Here is a 21,784-nt window from a genome sequence, read left to right on the forward strand (position 1 = left end):
CACAAAAGATTTCTGTGTAAAGGTATTTTTCCACTTAAATACAAAAGGTGAAGACTTTAGTGTAATTACTTGCTTTCTTTTTATAATTTGTTGTGTGACTTTTAATTTCTTTTTGCCTTTCTAGAACTGCCTTGCAGAAATAAGCCTTGATGTTAGAAAGAAATTAAGAGAAAAAATATTTAATATATGCTGATACCCAAATTTAGGTTCCATCTGTCAGAATAGAAGGGGGGAAGAAGGGTATGGGGAGACAGCATTACATCTTTTCTACTTTTAGCCTAAGTGCCATAGTGGCCAACTTTGCATCTCACTTCGAATTCTGATATATCTTCCTTGATTTTATCTGCCATCTTAACTACAGAAGGTAGTGCCCAATATTCATATACCTGCCAGCATGTGTATTGGCATTAACAAAACCAGGGGAGCTAAAGAAAACTAAGTGGTGTAATAAGCCAGTTGGAGAAGAATAAGTTAATGTGTTTACAAGTAGAAAACTGTATACTTGATATTTGAATGCCTGCATATTGATACAACATATAAAGTACAACACTTAAATTAGAACTTTCTCTTTTTTTTTCATTACCACATAACAAGCCTGTCTCCTTTTCTAGCAATACCTGACATTAATGGTAAAATTTTTCTCAAAGAAAAAAATATCTTCGTCACATAGGTAGAATCTCACAAAGTTATCTACGAGTATACACTCTGGTGTAATCAGAGGTTTGTTGAAGGATTAGCACAAGATAAATTTTAATATCTAAGTAGAACTTTTATCTAAATTTCTCATGTAAAAAGTTTTAGAATTCTTAAATCTTTCTTAACTTGTTAGTAATTTGATAGCACCTGGAATTTATATAAATAAATCATTTATATCTCAAATAGTTGTTCCCACTAAATCATAGAAATTTCCATTATGATTTGAATGCAATTTCTGAAAAGCACGGGACTTTTTATGTATTCCTTGATGTAAGGTAAAAAATGATTTATGCACAAATTACAAATAAAATTTTGTAATACTAACATAGCCTTCTTTATGACACAATTTAAAATCTTGATATTTAAAATAGCATATTTTTCAAAAAGTTATAGTGATTTCTTCATGTTCTACATTAATACTATTAATTATTTTCAAGACAAATTCAAATCATAAAAGTTCCTTGGAAATAATACCAAAAAATTTTCTGATAAACTCATTATTTGCAGAGTTGTAAGAATAAAAAGTTTGGCCACAAATTTTTGAGGCTATTATATTGCATTTTTACACACAAAACTGCCTTAAAACTTAGAACAGGAAAATAAAAATGTTAAAGGACATTCAAAGATAAAGTATTTGTATTTCCTTTATTATCCCTTATCTATAGAATGAGTCAGTTATAGTAGGTGTTTTCTGAGGTTACTTCTGACTTCAAATCTAATGATTTTTACCATGAAATTTAGTCCTTTTTTTCCCCTTTAAATAAAACTGCATTGTTAGCATGTTTATTCCAGTTTAAAGGAAGATTTTTCTATATAATGAAGGTCAGTTACTTTTTTCTCAAGTTTTTTTTTTTTTAAGTGCCTAAATAGATTTAAATGTTGTACTGTGCCATAAGCCACTTGTAAAAATTCAAACATTTTGCAGGTCATTTTATGTACTTTGAAAGAAGTGTTGTGGTTGTTTTTAATCAGTTTTTCCCCCCTGCACGAGTGAATATGCCTTGGGGCCAAATTCCTTGCCATCCTTGTTATATGCGACATTTTAGTATATTGTGCCCATGCGTAGACAGTGCCAAACAGCACAGTGTAAACTTCGGGATAGAATCAGTTATTTAGGTGCTTCACATTTTGAAATGCCAAACTTTTTCCATTTTATTTGGTGTTTTTCTTTTTTAAAAATAAATTATTTTGCATCATTATATTGCTGTTTTATAAAAGAGCTAAAAGACAGTGTGACAAGATACAGAGCAGAAGGAACATTAAATATCATCTAGTTTGATACTCTTATTTTACAGTTAAGGAAACTGAGCCTTCTCTCCTCCCCCCCCCCATGAAATACTGTATTTGTAATGTGAACAAATCTACTCTAATACCTGTACTTTCTGTCTTGTTATTTATGTTTATAGGATAGCTGTCTATAAAGAATGTTGAAAAGTCTAGTATTAGAGAAGTAAAACGACTGAACCATACAAAAATAAAAATATAACCTTGTCCTCATTGACTTTTGCTAATTTAAGAGTTCTTTAATTGCTTTTTTAATCCCGAAGACAGGTGAAATTTCCTTCCTTGATATATGGACAATCCTTTTTCATTATTGCAGGTAGAAGATCAACAATGAAACAATTTTCTTGTTACTGCTTCCTTATAGCTTCAATATCTTAAATATCTTTATCACAAATTGAAAACTAAATCCCAAGTCAGTCTAGTGCTATAGGCCATAATATGTAGATTTTTAGGTATTTGCAAACTTCAGATATGTTGGCCACAATTAACTTTTAACAGAATATTTTGTATATGTGTTCAATATATAAACTAATTCATATTTATTTGATACAACACAAAATGGTAATTGAACATCTGCCATGTTATCTTCAAGCTTAGATCTTTTCCTTTTTTTTTTAGTTCTCCAAATTATTAGTAGACCAATTTCTAATTCCTGCCAAGCTTTAACCTTAATATGCAGATTTTAGATATCTTTGTAAATTTGCTTTTCATTTTACAGAAGATATGATTAGTAGAAAAATGGTCTCTTTCAAACTTAATACAAGTGATTTGGGGATAATACAGGAAAATTAATATTTTTATTAATTGTACTGTGATGTGTGAGGACTAGAAAATAGCAAGATTTGTGTTACATCTTTTAGAATATGAATCACTTTGGAGCATAAACAAGATTTTAAATGATCCATTTTCTGTGAAGCTTTTAAAACTTTTCTATTTTTTCCTAGGTTATAACAAATTTAAGATAGGCTGTATTGGTACTATGTGATAACAACTTGTTGGCCTCAAATGAACAAGCATTCTTGTAAGTATTCTGTGATCCTCTCGGCCCTTTTACCATTTTTATAAAAAGAGGTTCATTTTGTTTCAACTTCTGATTTGTGAAATTTGCTCTTTAAAAAGCCTTGATCATAGACTATCAGCCTTCTTTTTTCCTTTTAACCTTTTAAACATTAGCTGCTGACTGACTCACCATTTTTTTAAAAAGGGAAAACCAAATCAATACTTGGTAAGTGTTCTTGATTTTGAAAGACAGTTCTTCTTTAAAAGTTATTTAACATAATTTTGACTTCCCCCCCTTTCTTTAAGTATAGAAATTATAGTGACTTTAAGGAAGAAGATGTGTATGTATGTATTTGTTTTTAATCCGTTTTATTGAAATCTTTAGTAACATAAGTGTAATAGTTATGCTTCTGTCACTTTTTAAAAAGAGTGGCATAGCCACTTACAGTTTTTTTAATTATGCATGTCACTGGAGAGTAGATGTCTTGGTAAGCACCAAGAGGTGGAAAAACAGGAAGAATCTGTCCCTTTTCCTTCCCCATATATGCACACATCCTCCTACAGGATAAGAAACAGACATCTCTTCCAGTTCCCTTAGTTTTTGAGAAACTTGTGAATTATGCTATAATCATTCCAGACAAATGTTTACTAAATATCAGTGCCACCCAGTATAGAAATAAATTTTTGTTAACCACTTATCAAGTTGATCTCAATGTCATCTCATCTCCACTTAACCTTTGATTGAGTTGCACATCTTTAAATGAAACCCAAATGTCAGATTCTCAATAATGTTGCACTGTGCCTTTTAAGTAAAAGAAAACTTCATGCTTTTCCATTACCTGGGTATATTTTTTTAGTGTGCCCTTGTTTTGGTGACTAATTAAGTAAAGTTAGATTATTGTTCTATACTCAAAAGGTGTAAAGCTCTAGAGCAGAGTGTTAGATTCAGTGACTGGTAGTAGAAGGAGTTAGATGTGAAAATTAAAGTAATCTTTAAGGGCTTAGTGTGTCTTCAAACTGATAGCCAGAAATCCTAAGTTATCTTATTTTCCTTTTTTTCTTTTCTTTTATTAGTATGTGTATAATCTACACTTGGGTTTCTTAATTGGCTCCTTGGAAGCCAACTTAACTCTCTCATTCTTCAATCTTTTACCCAAAAAAGGATCTTTTGGATGGATATCCCTACTAATGGATAGAAGGCTCTCCATTTTCATGCAGACTTGAGTGTCTGTTCACATCAGACACTTTTATGAGAAAGGTTAATTAATGCATTCTTAACCTCTTTCTAATAACTACTTGATAAATTTCTAAGCAAACAATCTTTCTGGATGTTTTCTAGCATCTTTTTTTTTTTTTAACAAAAGGTGTTTGCCATATTTTTGAATTGCTGTGCTTTACTGAGATCTCCTTGGCGATAGTGTGCCAGGATTTTGCACTAGCCCTAGATTATAAATGGTTTAGTATACATCGAAAAGTAAGAGCCATAATAGTAGTAAAGGTAATTGGAACATAAAACTAGTCACTGATCCTGTGTATTTTTATATCAAGTTTTTTATCTCTTCCCTGTTCCTTTTAAATTTGCTGTATATCTCTTTGTAATACTTAGAAATCACAGATTTATTAATCAAGATAGGGCTCATGGAATATCATTGGCTTAAATAAGGTAATGAACCAATTTCTGTAATAAATAGTAAAAATTTTTATTTTCTAGTTTGTTTTTTTCTTTGTGATGTGATGGGTGAAAAGGTACAGATTTTTAGAAGACCTGGATTATAGTCTAGGGCTGGGCTCTTACACTTACTTGTAGCTTTGTAACTCCAGGAAAGTTAACTTCCCTTCTGAGCCCTTTCTTCATCTGCAAAAAATGGAAATAATACTGCTTTCACTAACTTTTAAGTGAGTGTTAGGAAATTACTTTGTAAGTCCTAAAGTACTGCATAAAAGTGAGTTAATATTAATCTTTGATTACCAAATCTGGATATAGATACAGTATTTTATTTTATGTATTTGAAAATAATCATTCAGTGAAAGAGTATGACAAGAAAGAATCCCTACTCAAACTAGCCGTGTAACGTTGGGCAAGTTACTTAACCCCAATTGCACTCCAAAAAAAGGCAAAAAAAAAAAAAAAGAACCCCTACTCTAAGGGAAGTGGTTGTTAAAAGAGGTGAGGGAAAGTTAAAAGATTGAACCTTAGGGGAGATAGGAAGAGGTTCTAGAGATGGAGGGGAAAGAAAGGGTTGAAGGCTGAGACAGGCAGAGAATCAAAATTGGAAAAGTCAGTGGGGTGGGAAAAAACATCAAAACCTTTTTTTAAGTTAAAAGAAAAGAGAGGGTTGCTAAAAGTGTTTCTAATGGGGTAGGGTTAGAGAAAGCATTTATTTTTAAAAGTATCAAGGGGACATGGAAGTATATAAAATGAGTTGGGGGTCTTTTTAGCCTTGAAAGATTTGTGAATACTAGTGTAGGTCACTAGTATTTTTATACCTAATTACCATTTCTCTTGTTGTGTTGAGTCCATGGGGTAAATGCTGATATTTAAAGTTCTCCTAAGATTAATTGCATTTTGATTTATTCACTGTCGGGTGAAAGTCATTTTGCAAAATGGAATACATTATTGGTATTGCAATAGTGTTTGTACTTAAAATTGAACCAGCTTAATTTTTGTTATTTACTTAATCCATAAAATTATATCAAAACAATTCAAAAATGAATTTTTTAAATGTCTGTAGTAAAGAAACTTTTTAAAGGTTGCATTTTAAAAAAATTCTGTTAACTCTGCATTATTGAGGAATAATATAAACACAATACATAACAATTCATACATACATAATCAAAAACACTATTTTAGAGCAGTTTCATAATTTTCTTCCAGATTTCCAAGTCTTGACTAGAGTTGCCAAACTGACTAATCTTGGGTTTTACTTTCCCTACTCTCCACTGAATTCCTCGGATAGAAAAGCTAATGAATAATTAAATGATTCAAAAGCTGGCAGCATGAGGGAAAAAGCAGTGAAAGACCTAAGTAATTCTCTCCAGAATAACCAAAATCTGGGTATAATCATAGAAGTTGAGTTAGCAGAGTACAATTTCATTTCATCACTTAATTTTACAAATTTTCTTACATTAATTTAATACTTTATTCTGGAAGATTTCTTTGAAATATTTAGTTGATATTACATATCTAATGATTTCCATTTTGATTACATATGGGAATTGAAACCTAAATAAAAACTGAATTTACTTAAAGTTTGCAATTTGTCAGAAGTTTCTGTATATATAAAACAAACAAGAAAATTTCTCATTGTCCACGTACAAACTGATAAGCAATGCCTGTCTTTTATCCAAAGTATTGCTCACAGTAAATTACAAAGTAAAAACCAAATCACATCAGTAAATTTTTGCTCAATTTGATTACAATGTGTTAAGTCTAGAAATTAGTTGAAAGTTCCAAGATTTCAAATCCCTTACATCTATAACAGAAGTTTTAGGTTAGGGAAAAGCAGAATTTTTTTTAAGCTTGTGGTTCAGTTCTTGAGTTCTTATGTTTAGCTGTCTAATTTGGCACCATGCAACCAAAACTGATCAAATAATACCAAATTTCTGGTTGTGTAATCAAGATCAACGTCTATATTTAAATTTTACATAGAATTTTGTATAATTTTACTTACATTAAATGCCAGGGTTAAGATCAGTTTAACAGTATTAGTAATTATAGTCCTGTCCCTTTAAGGTTCTGTTAGCTGTGTAGTCCTTTGCTGAGGGCTTTAAAAATGCATTTGTTCTTTAATTTTACTCCAGATCATAATGGCACACCAAGCCAGCAATAGAATGCTAGAACATTAGTGATTGAGGGCTGATAGGCCCCTTGAAGCCTGCTTTACTACATGAAGAAAAAAAAAACATTACGAGTTATATTGACACCATGCTTAAAAATATTATGTTCTTTGAAATACCTAAAATATTGTAACAGTGACACATCAGGAATCTAACAAACCAAGAGGGAAGAAAGACATTTTCATAGCCATACTGAGAGATCTGTATTAGTATTACGACACTCCTATTTTGTGGTGATTGTACTGTTTCGAGGCCTAAACATAGTTCCTCTATAAATGGATCATCTAAGTTTATAGGTCAAAAGGATAGTTTTTTGAGAGTACAAAACCATGTGGGTATGGCAAAATAGGCACTACTCATTCCTTACTTTACCATGAAAAACCAATTGAATTGCAAAATAAAGTACAAAATGGATTTTAAAAGTTGATTCTAACAGCAAAGTCATGATTTCCCTTCTCTACTGAACAGGCTTTATTCATCTGAAACCTTTGCAACTTAAACAATATTATTCTACTTACCAGTCAATGAAGTTCACCTATGTACATCTAAATATAAATTAAACAATTTGGGGGGTAAAGTGACAAATACAGATACTTTCCAGATAACCTAAAATGATAACATTTACTGTATCATGAGATCTAGAACCTAACATGTGAAATAATCCTACCTGAGAATTTTTTTTTCAATGTGATTTTAATATTGTCACCAGAAAGTTACATCCTTTTAGATTGCAAATAACAGGCCCTGCAAATCAAACTATTCAAAACGCAATAATATCAGGTTTTAATGAGAATGTCATTACATATCAACTATAATAATAGCTTCTGCGTTCATTTCTTAAATATAGCAGTGTGATTTGTAACAGAGAAGACAAATTTAAGTTGGTATTGTTTGTTCGTTTAGTCAGACATTCACACTGTAAAAGTCTGGCCTTTAAAATTCTGGTATTCAGACATATATATAAAAGCATTAATATCTGGAACAAGTAATGACTAAGCAGACAATTTTAGCAGTTGGAGTGATTAGATTGATGAAACTGATTTGATAACATTCTCAAGTATTTTGGATATTTCACTGGAGTAGTTTATCTCAGAAATATCTAAAAATTATATTGTGTACTGAAATTGGTATTGGAAATTAAAAAAAAACTTGCTTGATTACACTGGATCCCTGAAAATTCTAAAGTTCCAAGTCAAAGATTTGGATGATGACCTCCCAGTCAGCTAGGCAGTTTGCTGTGATCTGTTGAGTGGCTTTCAAAAGATAATATTATTATTATTTTTTAAAGCAATCGGGGTTAAGTAACTTGCTCAAGGTTACGCGGACAGTTATTTTTTTGTGTGGGTGTTAAGTATCTGAGCCCGGAACTGATCCCAGGTCTCCTGACTCAGGGGCCGGTGCTCTTACTCACTGTGACACCTGGCCGCCCTGATAATATTTTTTCAAAGCTGCTGGGTCTGGGAAACATTTTATAGATTAGAATGAGATTTGTCCAAAGTTCTCACTCTTGATAATTCCTAAATTTAGCATTTATTGGGGGTGGGGGATGGTTGGTTGTTTTTTTTTTTTTTTTTGGAGGGGGAAGGTAAGACAATTGGGGTTAAGTGACTTGCCCAAGGTCACACAGCTATTTAAGTGTTAAGTGTCTGAGGCCTGATTTAAACTCAGGTCCTCCTAACTCCAGGACCTGCCCCTAAATTTAGCATTTCTTTTAGGAATGCTGCATTATTTGGTCAAACAACTGTCTAAGTTTAAGGACAAAAATAAAGTAACATTTTTTTAGAAATGTTTACTACATTTGTAATTAAATGAGATGTTTGAAAGGCAAATACATAGGGGATAGCTAATATGTTTTACATGTCTAAACTTTACTCCATGTCAGAAGATGAAGCAGCAATGTTTTGAAATGGAGTATAGATAGAATAGTAACAAGGTAGATTTTACTATGCATTTGTTAAGACTGTAGAGTAGTTTGTATATTTTTAGTACTGAAATCAAGTGTCCAATGTTTCCCTTTAGCTATTAAGGATAGCTTACATTGGATTTCACAAAATAGTACATAAAAATTTGGTACCAAAAGAAAACTTACATAGAATGTCTGCATCAAAGAATTTCTGCATCTTAGCACAATTGACTATAAACCAAAGTTCAAGATTTTATTAGGAAAGAAAGTGTTCACAGTCACACTGAGTTTTAAATTCAGGTATAAAAATATTTTTAAATACAGCAATATTTATATATGTTAAACTGAACATACTTGATTATAATAGTTCTGATTACATTAATTTTATATGTGAAAACATTCTTTTTTTGTCTTGTTTCTAAAAGGCAACTGAAGTCTAATTTATGAATATACTTTATAAATGCAAACTAACTACTATTTTTGTAGGTCAGATTTTTTTAAGTCATTGAAAACAGATTGGCCTCAATTTTATGTGGAAAGATATTTAGAGACTGAAAGAGATCAGGTAATATAAATAACTTGGGAAAATATAGGTTTGCTCAGAATGGGAGGGAACTATATGCTAATTTTTGTATTTTCCATAAAATAAAAATGCAATAAAACCCACTTTCATACACAAGTGAATAATTGAATGACTTAATAGTAACATTAATTTCTCCATTATTATGAATCATTGGGTACAAAAGTTTAGCAGAGGGAAAAGAAAAGAATTAGTACAGCCCTTTGTGAACTCATCCTGCTGATTATGCACTTAATTACTACATGTGTAAGACATTTAACAGTGATACTGGTGAACTTTTTTTCTCCTATGCTTGATGAGATTGACTACCCTGGCACTAGTTATCTTCGATAAGGGGTTATTTTTATTTTTTGAGAGTTTAATTTCATTTCATATCTGAGCAAGTGAGCTCTTACAGTTCACTGAAGAAGGTGAAGGCATTAAATAATTTTCCCAGGGTTGAGCCACTGTTTTATCATATAAGACTATGTCCTATCCCTAGTCCAGCTTTGTTTCTAACAGACCACATACTTCTCTCATCTCACAGATTTTTCTGTCTTCCAATTAAAAAACTGAAAGTTACAAAGTATAAGTGATAGTAAAGGCATTTAGGTTTTGAGATAAAAGGAAAAAATTGTAATTTTTCTGAGCAGTGAAACATTTAAGTTGTTTAAAAACTTTTCCTGAATACTGTAAGCCCTGTGTTCTTTCCCACTGGTTGAAGGCATGTTTAAATTACCTCAGTGGACTCTTTAATTTTTTTGATTTTTTACATGTTGTTTTTACATCATCCACATTTCCCTAGATGGGAAATAGATGGATCTGGAAGACCCAAGTTCAAATCCTTAATTGATCCCTTAAAACTCCATCTTTTATCAGTTTCCTTATCTTCAAAATCAGAATAATAATAGCACTTACTTCAGGGGATTGTTGTGAGGTTCAAATTAGATAGTGTATATAGCTAAGGTGCTATGTACTGTCCCTTCTCTGTGAGTCTGCTCTAAGAATGAAAGGCACCCTGTGGGAGAGGGAACAGTTTGGTAAAACTATGTATTGACAAAGAAATCGCTGTACAGTATGTCACACCTGTAACACTTCCTCTACTTTCCTACTCCCTTCAAAGAAGTGGGGAGCTGTCATTTCATCTACTGCCTTTTGGTCCTTTTCACAGCATTTGGTTTTAATTGATTTGTAATTCTTTCTGTTTGTGTGTATTATTTTCTTCTTCTTAGTTCACTTTGTATGATCTTTTACATAATCTTTTAACATTTGGGCTAAAATAACAAGATTACTTTTGCAAGGGGTTATGTTAAAGTATAAAATATCATGTGTTAATAACTCTTGTTATCCAAGATAAAAACAAAATTATGTTCATTATCTTTTTGTTTCAGATTAAAGTAATTTGGGTTTGTTGTCAACACAGTATTGATTTTTTTTTTCAGAAATGTTAGAGGAAAAGACCTAGTTTATTCTTGTGTTGCTACATTTGAAGTATACTATGTAAAAGTGACTATGAACTTGTCAAATTAAGTCTATTTTAAAAAATAAAAACCTGGTTAATTTATATATAATTCTTTTTCTAAAAACTGTATCTTACATTCTTCTTTAGGAACTAGTATGTAGACACCTTGGGGTAAAGTAGCAGCACATAATGGTTTGTTGGTTTTGAAAAGGTGCAGGCCATATTGTGCTGCCTCAAAAATACAAGGATCTGATCTTCTGAAGAAACTATATTGCTTGATAGCCAAAGCTTCATTGTGTGACATCAATGTCAACAGTGCCTTAGCAGCACGTAAATATTGGCGTTAAGATTTTAAAAGTATCTCCAGTATTAACTGTGCTGCTGAAGTAAGGTTGGCCCCTCTCTGCAAAAAACAAAAATACCTGGGTTTTTACTTTAAATAAAATATATAATCTTAAAGTATACTGTAGAAAAAATTTGGGAAATTTAGTATTTACATATATTTCAATGTCATTTTATTTTTTAAAAATAATAGTTGCATTAAATTTCTTGTAGTGAATTTCTGTTTTGTAAAGTAAACTAAAGGCATATGTTCTATGAATATCTGTCCATCATTTCAGAATTTAGAGAAACAGCCAGTTTTTTAATACTATTTTAAAAATAGTTCTCAAGTATAAACTCTTTGAGCATGGAAAGGTGAGCATTTAGATATTTAAAATAATGTGAAATTGCTAGTATAAAATGTTTAGGGTTTTTTTCCCCCCATAAATGTCTTGGATACTTTATTCGCTAAAACCTAATGAGTTTCTTTGCTTTTTCAGATATAACCTTTTAACCATAGCGAGTCTCAAAATTTTAAGATCATATTATCCATTTAAAAATTCTTCCCTTTAGGTGCAGTGACAGTTAGAAAAAGTGTCTCCTTTAGGTTCTCTTCTTGTGAGCTAGTAAGCTTTTTTGTTATTCCATCAAATTATTGAATTAAAATAGATAATGATTAAAGTAGTTTTAAATGTATATTTTGAATAAAGCCAAATGATTGTCTTCGCACTCTTGTCTTTTAAATAGAAAAAAATATATTCAGCAAAATATAAGTAGAAAGTATAATGAATTATTTCCAGTAATTGTAATTATCCATTTGGGGAACTTAAACTAAGTTGTTCTGCTTCAGATGTAAGTTAAATAATTACATTAAAGTTGGGAAACTAAAGAGAAGACAGTTCAAAATAGTGTCTTTGATACGGATGTTTGGACCATTTAAAAAACCCATCTCTGGGAAAATCTGACTGCATCAGTTTTCTGTGGTCAAGGTAATATTCAAAGATGGTCTTAGAAATAATTTCATTTTCTTTTATGTTTTCTAACAGTCACCAAAAAATTCTTAATTCTAATTATATATTGATTCAGTTCAGATTTTATTATTCCAAACTTTATCTAACATGCCAGTTTATTTCAAACCTGATAGCTTGTTTCTTAAGTACTTACTGGGTTTTGTTTTGTTGGGGGGAGGTTGGTTTTTTGTTGTTGTTGTTTGTTTAGGGGAGTTTTATGTTTATTATGCGTTGTTTCTTTTGGTTTTTTGTTAATTGCTTTTTTTAACCATGTCAGATTATTTCAAGTTAGAGTTAATTTGCTTTTTAAAATATTGTCCGGTGTGTCTTATATCCAAAGAAATTCTGTTTTTAATTAAAATTAATGTTCCAAATGTGATTAAGATCAATTTATGTTGCTATTTATAGCTAGATCATAGCTTCTCTTTTTAAAGATGACTATAAAATCTCTTACTCAAATTGAGAGAGAGAGAGAAGATGAACTTTGGAAAAATAAACAGTGAAGCATATGAAGAGAGTAAGAATAAAAAACTTGAATTTTGAACATCTCTATTAGAAGCTTCTAAAGGTAGCATATAGTAAGTATATAGACCAATAGCAGCTCATCAGAATAAGAATGGAAATGCATTTCATTTATTAGTCATCTTTCTGTGTCAGATCTTTTTGGAATTTTAAGGAGCTGGGTTATTTTGTGTGTTGTTAAAACTTTAGCTTTACTCTTAATCTTAATTCAGTAGTTTGTAAAACTTCCCCTAGAAAGGTAATGTAGGTGCTTATTAGTAAAAATTCAACTTTGTTGCTTCTTCCTTAGATAAATTCCCAGTGTCTTTCAGGTTTTCTTTAGTTGGTGCCAAATAATTGCATTGTTGATAATTTCTCCAATACATTATTTTGGAGTGTGGAACTAAACCAAAACAATAAAGGCAAGTACATAGAGAATAGTGAAAAAAAGTGTTTCAGTATATTGAGAAAAAAATAAGATCTTTTACTAAAATGTAGCCACTATTCATCTTTTGCAGAGTTTAAAAGCTAAATAAAAGTTAAACAATTAACAGAATAGGAAAGTTTTTAATAAACTAAAAGACATGCTTCACGTTGTTTTTAATGTTTTATACATTATGAATGATCATTGAAAGAACTTTTCTTGGATCCATTCCTAAATAAGAAAGTATATACAGTGTTTTCTAAACTCAGGGCTGTAAGTTTACACTTAATTTTGGGATACTCGGATTTTGTTCTATAAATCATAATCTCTATATACATTAATATCTTCATTTAAACCTGCATTCTAAATCTTAATTACATTTCTTGCCTTTTGCAGGTGGATATTACCATCCTGATGGAAAAAAGCCTTGTCTCGAGTGTTTTCAGTATCTCATTGAATAAAGAAAGTAAAAATTAGTGTCCCACTGTTTAGAGAAAGCTTTGGCTCTTTTAAACATTTAGGTAGATTAATGCACTTACTGGAAATGAAATAAAAATTATGTTCGGTAATTCTCATATGCTACTTTTGCAGAGGTCCCTTAAATTATTTATAATTGCTAAGGAATTCTGATTGAGTGAGCATATAATAAATTAATTCATCTTCCTATAAGAAAATTACGTAGTAGCCCATTACTTTGACCCTTTTTTAATGCTACGTTTTTGTTTTGTTTAATTCGAGGAAAACCAGCAAAATAAGAGTTATCCTCAAGTGACTTTTACCCTTATTAATTTGTAATTCTGCTGAAAAAAAATAGTCTGAAATTTATTTCAAAACATTTGTAGTTCTTTCAAAAAGTCGTATTATTTACCAAAGAAACCTAGTCTGAAGTGAATAATAGATCCCTTTAGGTTAATATATTGAATGAAATGCATATAGAGGCTTCAGGTATTACTAATTGTTAAGTAATCTGCGTATTCTAACTAAATTATTTCTTGATTTGTAGTTACATAGCTAGACATCTTCTACCTAGTACTTAATGAACCCATCCTTAACAGAAAAAATACTGTACAGGAATAGGAGATTTTTCAGAAATAAAAAATTTCAAAGTATTATAATTTTGTTAATTTGTACTTTATAAAATGTATCCGAATTAAAATTACACTATAAACTATTTGAACTTCCAACTAATAGCAAGGGATAAGCAAATAATTTTTTAATAGAGGACTACAAAAAAAATATTTTAAATTGTAGACTTCCCAATTTAGTTTTATAAAATGTTTATTTGTTTTAATATCCAAGGCAGTGGTGTTAAAGACTATCCTGAAATAATTCACAAATTTTGTTTTGCTCTCTCAAAACTTGTAATTCGTATACATCTTTTTTATTTGGTCTTTTTTGCCATTGTCATTTTGTTCTTTAGTTGCTTATTCTTAAATATTTGGTTATTTCCATTTGGGAAATTAATTACTTATTTAAATTTTATAGTCTGGAAATGGCTAAATATCTTATCATCTTAAGAATAACAAGAAAAATTTGTTATTGTTCAATGTTTTCAGTCATGTCCAATTCTTCATGATCCAATTTGGGGTTTACTTATTAAAGATTCTGGAGGAGTTAGCCATTTCCTTTTCCAGCTCATTTTACAGATAAGGAACAGAGGCAAACAGGGTGAAATGAATTACATAGGATCACACAACTATGAAGTGTCTGAGGCCACATTTTAACTCGGGAAGATGCATCTTCCTGACTTCAGGCCCAGCATTTTCTCCAAAATTGTTTTAATTATTTTAATTGCTTTTAAAATTGAAGTCTAAATTCAGTCACTTACCAACTACTTAGTAATTTCATGAATTCAGATGCAAAAGTGGTGCCATTTTCAAGAGGGAAGTTTTCTTTTCGGGTTTGGTACTTAGAAGTACTTTTGTCATTTTATACTCAAAATTTTTCTTCCCATTTTCTTTGAATATATTTCTCTGAGATTTTTATTAATAAAGATAATTTTATACAAAACTAGATTTATTTTAATGTGTTTTGTAGATTATACTTCTAGGTAATTCACTTTTTCAAACTGAAGAGAAAACTAGATTTATTTTAATGTGTTTTGTAGATTATACTTCTAGGTAATTCACTTTTTCAAACTGAAGAGAAACCTAGATTTATTTTAATGTGTTTTGTAGATTATACTTCTAGGTAATTCACTTTTTCAAACTGAAGAGAAACTCAGCCTCTCTATCTAGGCTCATCTCTGAATATTTTTTTTTAATATTATAATATGTCTTATATCTTACTACCCTGTGGCATTTCTATTGTCAGTTTTTGTTAACATGCACCATATATTTATTATCAAATTTTTTTCATAAACTACAATCTTTCATTCTCCTGGATGTAAATAAAGGGAGAATGTTTCTATATAATCTCCTTATAACTAATTTTAAAGGACTGTAAATTATTTTTTATCTGGTTTTAACTTGGAATTAGTGAACTTTTTTTTGTCTAGTATTTGGGCATAATTTTCTTAGTATAGAGATTTTCATTGTCTAATTTGTTGTTGTGGAATCTAACTTTTAGGAACCTTCACTTTCAGCAACAATAATGGGAGGGGGGAGGGAGGCAGAGATGGGAGTAGATCCAGAAGCTCTTAGAGTGTTTTTATACTTAAAACTATTCCTAACTCAGACATATTTTAAAACAAGTATGTTTGAACTACATTATATATGTTATACTTACTTTGTCTCTTTTTAAATATCATACATTTTTCCTTTAATTGCTATTTATGACTGATTAAAGGCAGTGAGACCATATGGGGAATTCTCATTCATTTGGCAAGGGAAATTGAAACTTTTTTTAGACATCTCAACTGGATTATGAATTTTTTATGTTTTCATAGTGAAAACTTAGTTTTTCAACTTTGCATTGATGGAGTCATATTTCTACTGATGGTGAGACATAACATATAATCACTTTGAAGATTTCTCTAAAATGCATTAGGTTTTACTAAGAAATATCCGTAGTATCAAAAGTATGCATAAAAAAAAATACCTTTAGACATCAGGAATGCTTCCAACAATATATCTGTAGCACAACTCATTCTATTTGTCATTCTCTATTTACAATACCAGTATATGTATATGCAGATATATGTATGTAATATATACCATATTAAAAACACAGAGTCTTCATTTCTATGGGAACTAACCTTATAATTGGTTTATTTTTCTCAGGACAATTTTTAGTACTTTGACAATAACCCATTTTTGGAATTCTGTCATTTTATAGGTGTACTAGAAGTACCATCCACTTACACTATTTGCAAGTTTAGAGAATTATTTAGGATTATTTGAGATAAAGAAGAAACAGAAATAAGCCTGTGAGAAGGTATTTAGAACATAGTAAAGCTGTGAGAACTTGGAACTCTCTGGACTTAAGGCAGAGCCTATTTGGACATTGCTGCTTAGTAACCCCTAACAGCTCCCTCATGCATATCCTTCTGTTGCCACCTGGCACGAGCTTAATAGAACTAAAATCAAACTAGCCCAGAACTAACTGTATACAGTAAATTGTGTTTTATACCATTCAAAAACAAATTGACAACTCATGCATAATATAAACATTGTGGGAAATTGTACCTATTTAATACTCAAAATGTCCCCTTCCTGATACTGTCCCTGATGACCCTGTCATATGATCTCTCTATAAAGAGAAGACTGCTCAGAATTGCATTGGGGACAGAAAGCTAGATTTTGAGTCAGAAAATCTACGTGAGAACTCCAGCTTTTTTATTTATTCTGCTTTTGTGATTTGGAGCAAGTCGCAAGCTCTTCAGACCTAAAGTAAGAGGGCTGGACTAGATGATGTCTTAAGATGCCTTTTCACTAAACTCCTTTGGCCTATGTGGCAATCAACAAGCTGCATTAAACACTCATGGAATGAAACGGTCCCTGCTTTCAGGGAGCTTAATTAAAGTTTTTTGTTATACCTAACCTATTTATGTGATGTCTTCCTTACTGGATTCTGAGCTCAAGAGCTGGGGAAATGTCTTACGCATATTTATATTCTTGCCAGTTCACATAGTACTTTGCACATAATAGATGTTTAAGTATTAATTGAATAGAATACCTTCTTCCCTTTTTACTGTTGACCACATTCTACATTGTAGTGAAACCAAAATAACCCTTAATGTGTTCTGAGATTTCCTCATGCTGTTTTAGGGAGGAAAAACTTTTAAATTAATTAATGTAAAAAAGAACTTCCTTTTGATTGAAATTAACCCGAAATAAAATGAGCTGCTTTTTTAGTGAGTTCATAGGTTCATATATGTGGTAGTTTGATCATGGTCACATAGGGAACCTATGGAATTTGGTCCCCTCTCGACATCAGTGTTTTCTCAGTATTGCCATGCAGACATCCATAAAACATTTTGGCACAGGACAATTCACTGAAGAGATTGATGACTAAAAGGATCTATTTTTGGCTTTGAAAAATAAAATTTAACTTATCATAATAGCCACTAATGAATGGTAGAAATGTACATCTTAAATGAGGACATCTATAAAGGGTTTCTGATGGACACCAAGTAGTATGATTTTATACACCTACTTCTTTTTGTAGATTGTGAATGGATCAGGAGAACAAATAGAATATCCATTTCACTAACTTTTTCAAGATCTTTTACAGTGTAAGTTCAGTCATTCTTCTCAACAGTTCAGTTAAATTCTCTTGCTCCCCATACAGTGTCCATCTCCTTTTACTTTCTTGTCACCCAGGCCCAAAATGCACTTAGTTTTCATTTTTGTCTCTTAGAAACTCTAGCTTCCTTCCAAATGTAAACTCAGGTGCTACCACCTACAAGAAACCTTCCTTGATTTAATTGTTCTTTTTACATTAAATACATAAAATCAGTTTAATTCATATATGCATTCAGAATATAAGTTCTTTGAAGGTGAAGTCATTCTTTTTGTTTGTATTCCCAGGACTTTGCACATAGTAAAAGCACTTAATGTATTTTGAATTATATTTTGTCTTGTATTTTAATTTTATTTGTTCATAGGTGAATTTTGGCTAATAGAACAAGAAAATAAATGCCAAAGGTGTAAAAATGTGGAAGGGGTTGCTATGATTACAGTGTTCAATACCAGGATAGTATAATTTCGTATGAACTAAAGGGTTTCAGGAAAGGAAGGAGGGTACGCAGTAATTTCAAAGGCTTCTTAAAAGAATAGCACACATAAACTAAGTTTAGAATGTATAAACAAGCATTATTAAGTGCTTACTGTGTGTCCAGCACTGCTTACAGAAGGGAGATATCCTGGATTGCTTAAAACAGCTACTGTGCCTCCAACTCCTTAAATTTTTTTCCACTTAAGTTGGTTAAACTGCCTGAAATTTTACTGGTTTCTTTGGATTAGCCACCATCTCCTTTTTTTTTTTTTTTTTTTAATACAAATATTTAAAAGGGTTAAAAAGGTGGGGGGGGGGGGGGTTAAGCATTTTACTATGAAATAGTTCTCTAGCCCTGATAAGCTGCATTGAATTAGTTGGAATAAGGAAAATGGAGCAAATTTCCTTAATTTCAAAGTGAGGTACTTGAGGGGGTAGGTCAGGATATGTGTAGACTGAGCACCTAGAGAAAGGAGTACTAGAAAATAGGGGAGGATTCAGAAATGGAGACTAGAATGACAAAGGTGGTCATCTATTTTAGGTTTTCTTTTCCTTCCATATTCACCTTTGCTTCTAGGGCCTTGAATTCAGGCTAGTTCTTTGTTCAGCTATTTTGTATATTAAGTAGAATGCTCTAAGGCTATCTTAGGAACTTAACTACAATTTAAAAACCTTTCTATTACAAGATGTTTCTCAAAAGTTGATTTATATAAAGAAACTTTTTTTTTTTTAAGCAATTGGGGTTAAGTAACTTGATCAAGGTTACACAGCCAGTTATTTCTGGGTGTGGTGCTGAGTATCTGAGCCCAGATTTGATCCCCAGGTCATTTGATCACACTGGAGCCGGTGCTCTTACTTGCTGAGCCCCCTGGCCGCCCCTAAGAAATTTTTTTAATACCTGTTATAGATTGGGTACTACCTATACCCAGAAAACTAAACTAGAAGGCAATTTTATATCAAACTAAATTTTTGAATCTAAATTAAGAGTTACTTAAGATGATTCCTGACATTGAGAAGCAGGCATAGCATTTTAAACCTAAAGGAATGAGTTAAGCTAGCAAATCCTAAACAGTGATAAAGAAATTCAGGGCCATAGTCTATCAACATATTAAGTGCCTATTATATGTCAAGCATTGTATAACCTCATGTAAGATTTAGGGAGAACCTATATCCACAAAACCAGTAAGTACTATCTAATATTTTATAAACAAGCTTGCAAAATCATAGAATTTGTGAGCTAGAAGATCACTTAGCATTGTTGCATTTCACACATGAGGAAAAGGAGGTCTACAAAGAGTTAATGGTTCAAGGATACACATTGCTCAAATGAATTGTGCTGCTATATTCTTGACACAACCCAGATATGCCATTCTCTGATTATCTTTTTTTAGGTCCCCTGAAGGATGGACAAATGGGCTGGAGAGTGATTGTTAAGAGGAGGTTGTATGACTGGTTATTCAAAGAAAGAGAAGGACTTTCCCGTTCTGAATACATGCCACCACTATTCATGGGTGGGAAAGACTTGGTAGGAATTTTATATCCAGGTACTTCTAGTTGAGTAACAGCATGCACATTTTTCATGTTGCTTTTTTAAAAAATAACTTTTGAATGAGGAAAATAATCATTCTTAGTATGAATAAACTGTTGAAAGCATTCAATTTCATTTACAGTAAATGACTAGAAATCACTTTTTTAAAACCTTTTCTCCCAACTAAGTGGCTAGACATTTATGTTAAATTTGCTTAATATGCAATTAACAATTAAAAGGTTTGGGAGAGGTAGTGTGGTGTGCTGAATCTGGAGTCAGAAGTCATAGTTTTAAATCTCTTCTAATCCTTAATTGTGTGACCTGGGACAAGTCATCTAAACTATAAAGCCCCCGGTTTCTCTAAGACTCACCAGCTCTATCTCTGAATCTGTCATTTTCAGGAAATTAAGAACTGTTATAAATGTAGTTGGAATGAAACTTATCATCTGGAATAACTTTATTTTATAAAATCAACATGTACAGTATCACCACCAAGTAGAGAGCATTAGCTTAAATATATCTGGGAATGAGAAGATTATTCTGGGATGTTTTTAATTGTTGGAAAGTTCTTATAGTGACCAAAAATAAAGTCCACTTCCCTATAATTTCATTCTGAGACGTAACTTGTTGCTTATATTCATACTGAATAAAACTCATTTTCCAGAAAACAGCTTTTGAAGGCAGTTAAGTGGTACAGTGGGTAGAGTCTCAGGTTTACAGTTCTTGAAGGCTTGAGCTTAAATCTGACTTGAGATGTTTACTGGCTATATGATGCCAGGGAGTCACTAACCTCCCTTTGCCTCAGTTTCCTTATCTGTAAAATCTGTAACAGAACCTACTTCACGAAATTGTTGTGGGGATCAAATGAGAAAATTGTAAAGTGCTTGGCACAGTGCCTGACAGAGTAAGTGCTATATCAAAGTTACCTGTTACTATTGTAATACATCTTACATATCATTTCTCCTTGTACATTTTTTTTTCTCCTTTCATTACTAGTTACTTTAGCTATTTTGATTTTGAATTTTAATGAGGAAGCTGGAGCCAAGAGAGGTGAAATGACTTGGCCAGAGGCTGAGTATAACTTCTGAGTGAGGTTCTCTGACTCCAAATCCAGTGCCTTTTTCTGCTTCCTCTTCCTCCTGGATGTGTTCCAGTTTGTCAGTGTCTCCTTAAAATGTGACAAATGAATCAGCAGGGTATAAGTCAGTAAATAAGTATATAACAGTTGATGGCAATAATTCTGACTTCGGAGGTAAGATTCTATCTTATCGGTGCTTTGTGTTATATATGGGAAAATTGTTCTTACAATTTTATATTGCTGTGTGTATTACCTGGTCATTGGTATCACCACCACATCATCTTTCAAAGATGCTCAAGAGAAAGAAGTAACTGGTCATTTAGCTAATAAGTATCAGAGGCAGAATGCCTAAGGTAACAGGTGTAGTGAGCAGCAGAGCTCAAATTTAAACCTGTTCTCTAATTCCATATCCAGCATTCATACTATACCACACTTTTTTCAGTAGGCAGTTAATTAGCAATCTAACATCCATTTGAATTAGATATAAGAAAAAAAAGCAAGGACAAATCAATTATTCATTTATAAAATTAGGATGTTAAACTAGAATTTTACTAAGTGTTCTTTAAGGTCTCTTCTAACTCTAAAGTTCTTGGATTATTTGAAATTTAAAAAAGTTAACTTCATTACTTAAGTCACAATTGATTTCTTTTTTTAACATTTTGCCCTTTAGTTGAAATTATTAAATTTAGAGAATACTTTGTATCAGAAACATTTTTAACTGAATTTTGTGAATATTTTCTCAGATATTTTCAGTATTTGAACCTCCAAACATTGGCAATATTTAGTTTGTAATATAGCTTTTTAAGGAATAAAACCAGTTTTATTGTAAGCAAGAAGCTTTCGTGTCCCAAAAGAAACATTTATGAAATGAATTGGATATTATTTAAATATATATTGTGTATATATAATACAGTCATAACAAACCTAGTACCTAGCGTTTTTTGAAGCAGACTTATACCCTGTTACAAGATAAGTAGAGAAAGACACATGACCTGGCCATTTGGGGATGAATTCCTCAGCTGTGG

General features: G+C 31.5%; 1 long non-coding RNA gene across 10 annotated transcripts in view; it reads left to right on the plus strand.

Annotated features, from left to right (window-relative positions):
• Positions 1-21,784, plus strand: part of LOC138142566 (uncharacterized) — a 153,647-nt gene that overhangs the window by 65,379 nt on the left and 66,484 nt on the right. For 7 of the 10 annotated variants that reach the window (XR_011163469.1, XR_011163463.1, XR_011163467.1 and 4 more), the window contains 2 exons: positions 2,925-3,001; positions 19,545-19,697. This is a non-coding gene — a long non-coding RNA (uncharacterized lncRNA). Of the gene's footprint in view, positions 1-2,924; positions 3,002-13,392; positions 14,106-19,544; positions 19,698-21,784 lie in introns of those variants that run through there. The other 3 variants (XR_011163466.1, XR_011163464.1, XR_011163472.1) reach the window with 2 other exon arrangements.

Source organism: Petaurus breviceps, unplaced genomic scaffold (genome assembly GCF_028583685.1).
Source record: "Petaurus breviceps papuanus isolate PSGF00001 unplaced genomic scaffold, PetGlider_PUasm1.0 90594, whole genome shotgun sequence".
NCBI classification, from domain to species: Eukaryota; Metazoa; Chordata; class Mammalia; order Diprotodontia; family Petauridae; genus Petaurus; species Petaurus breviceps.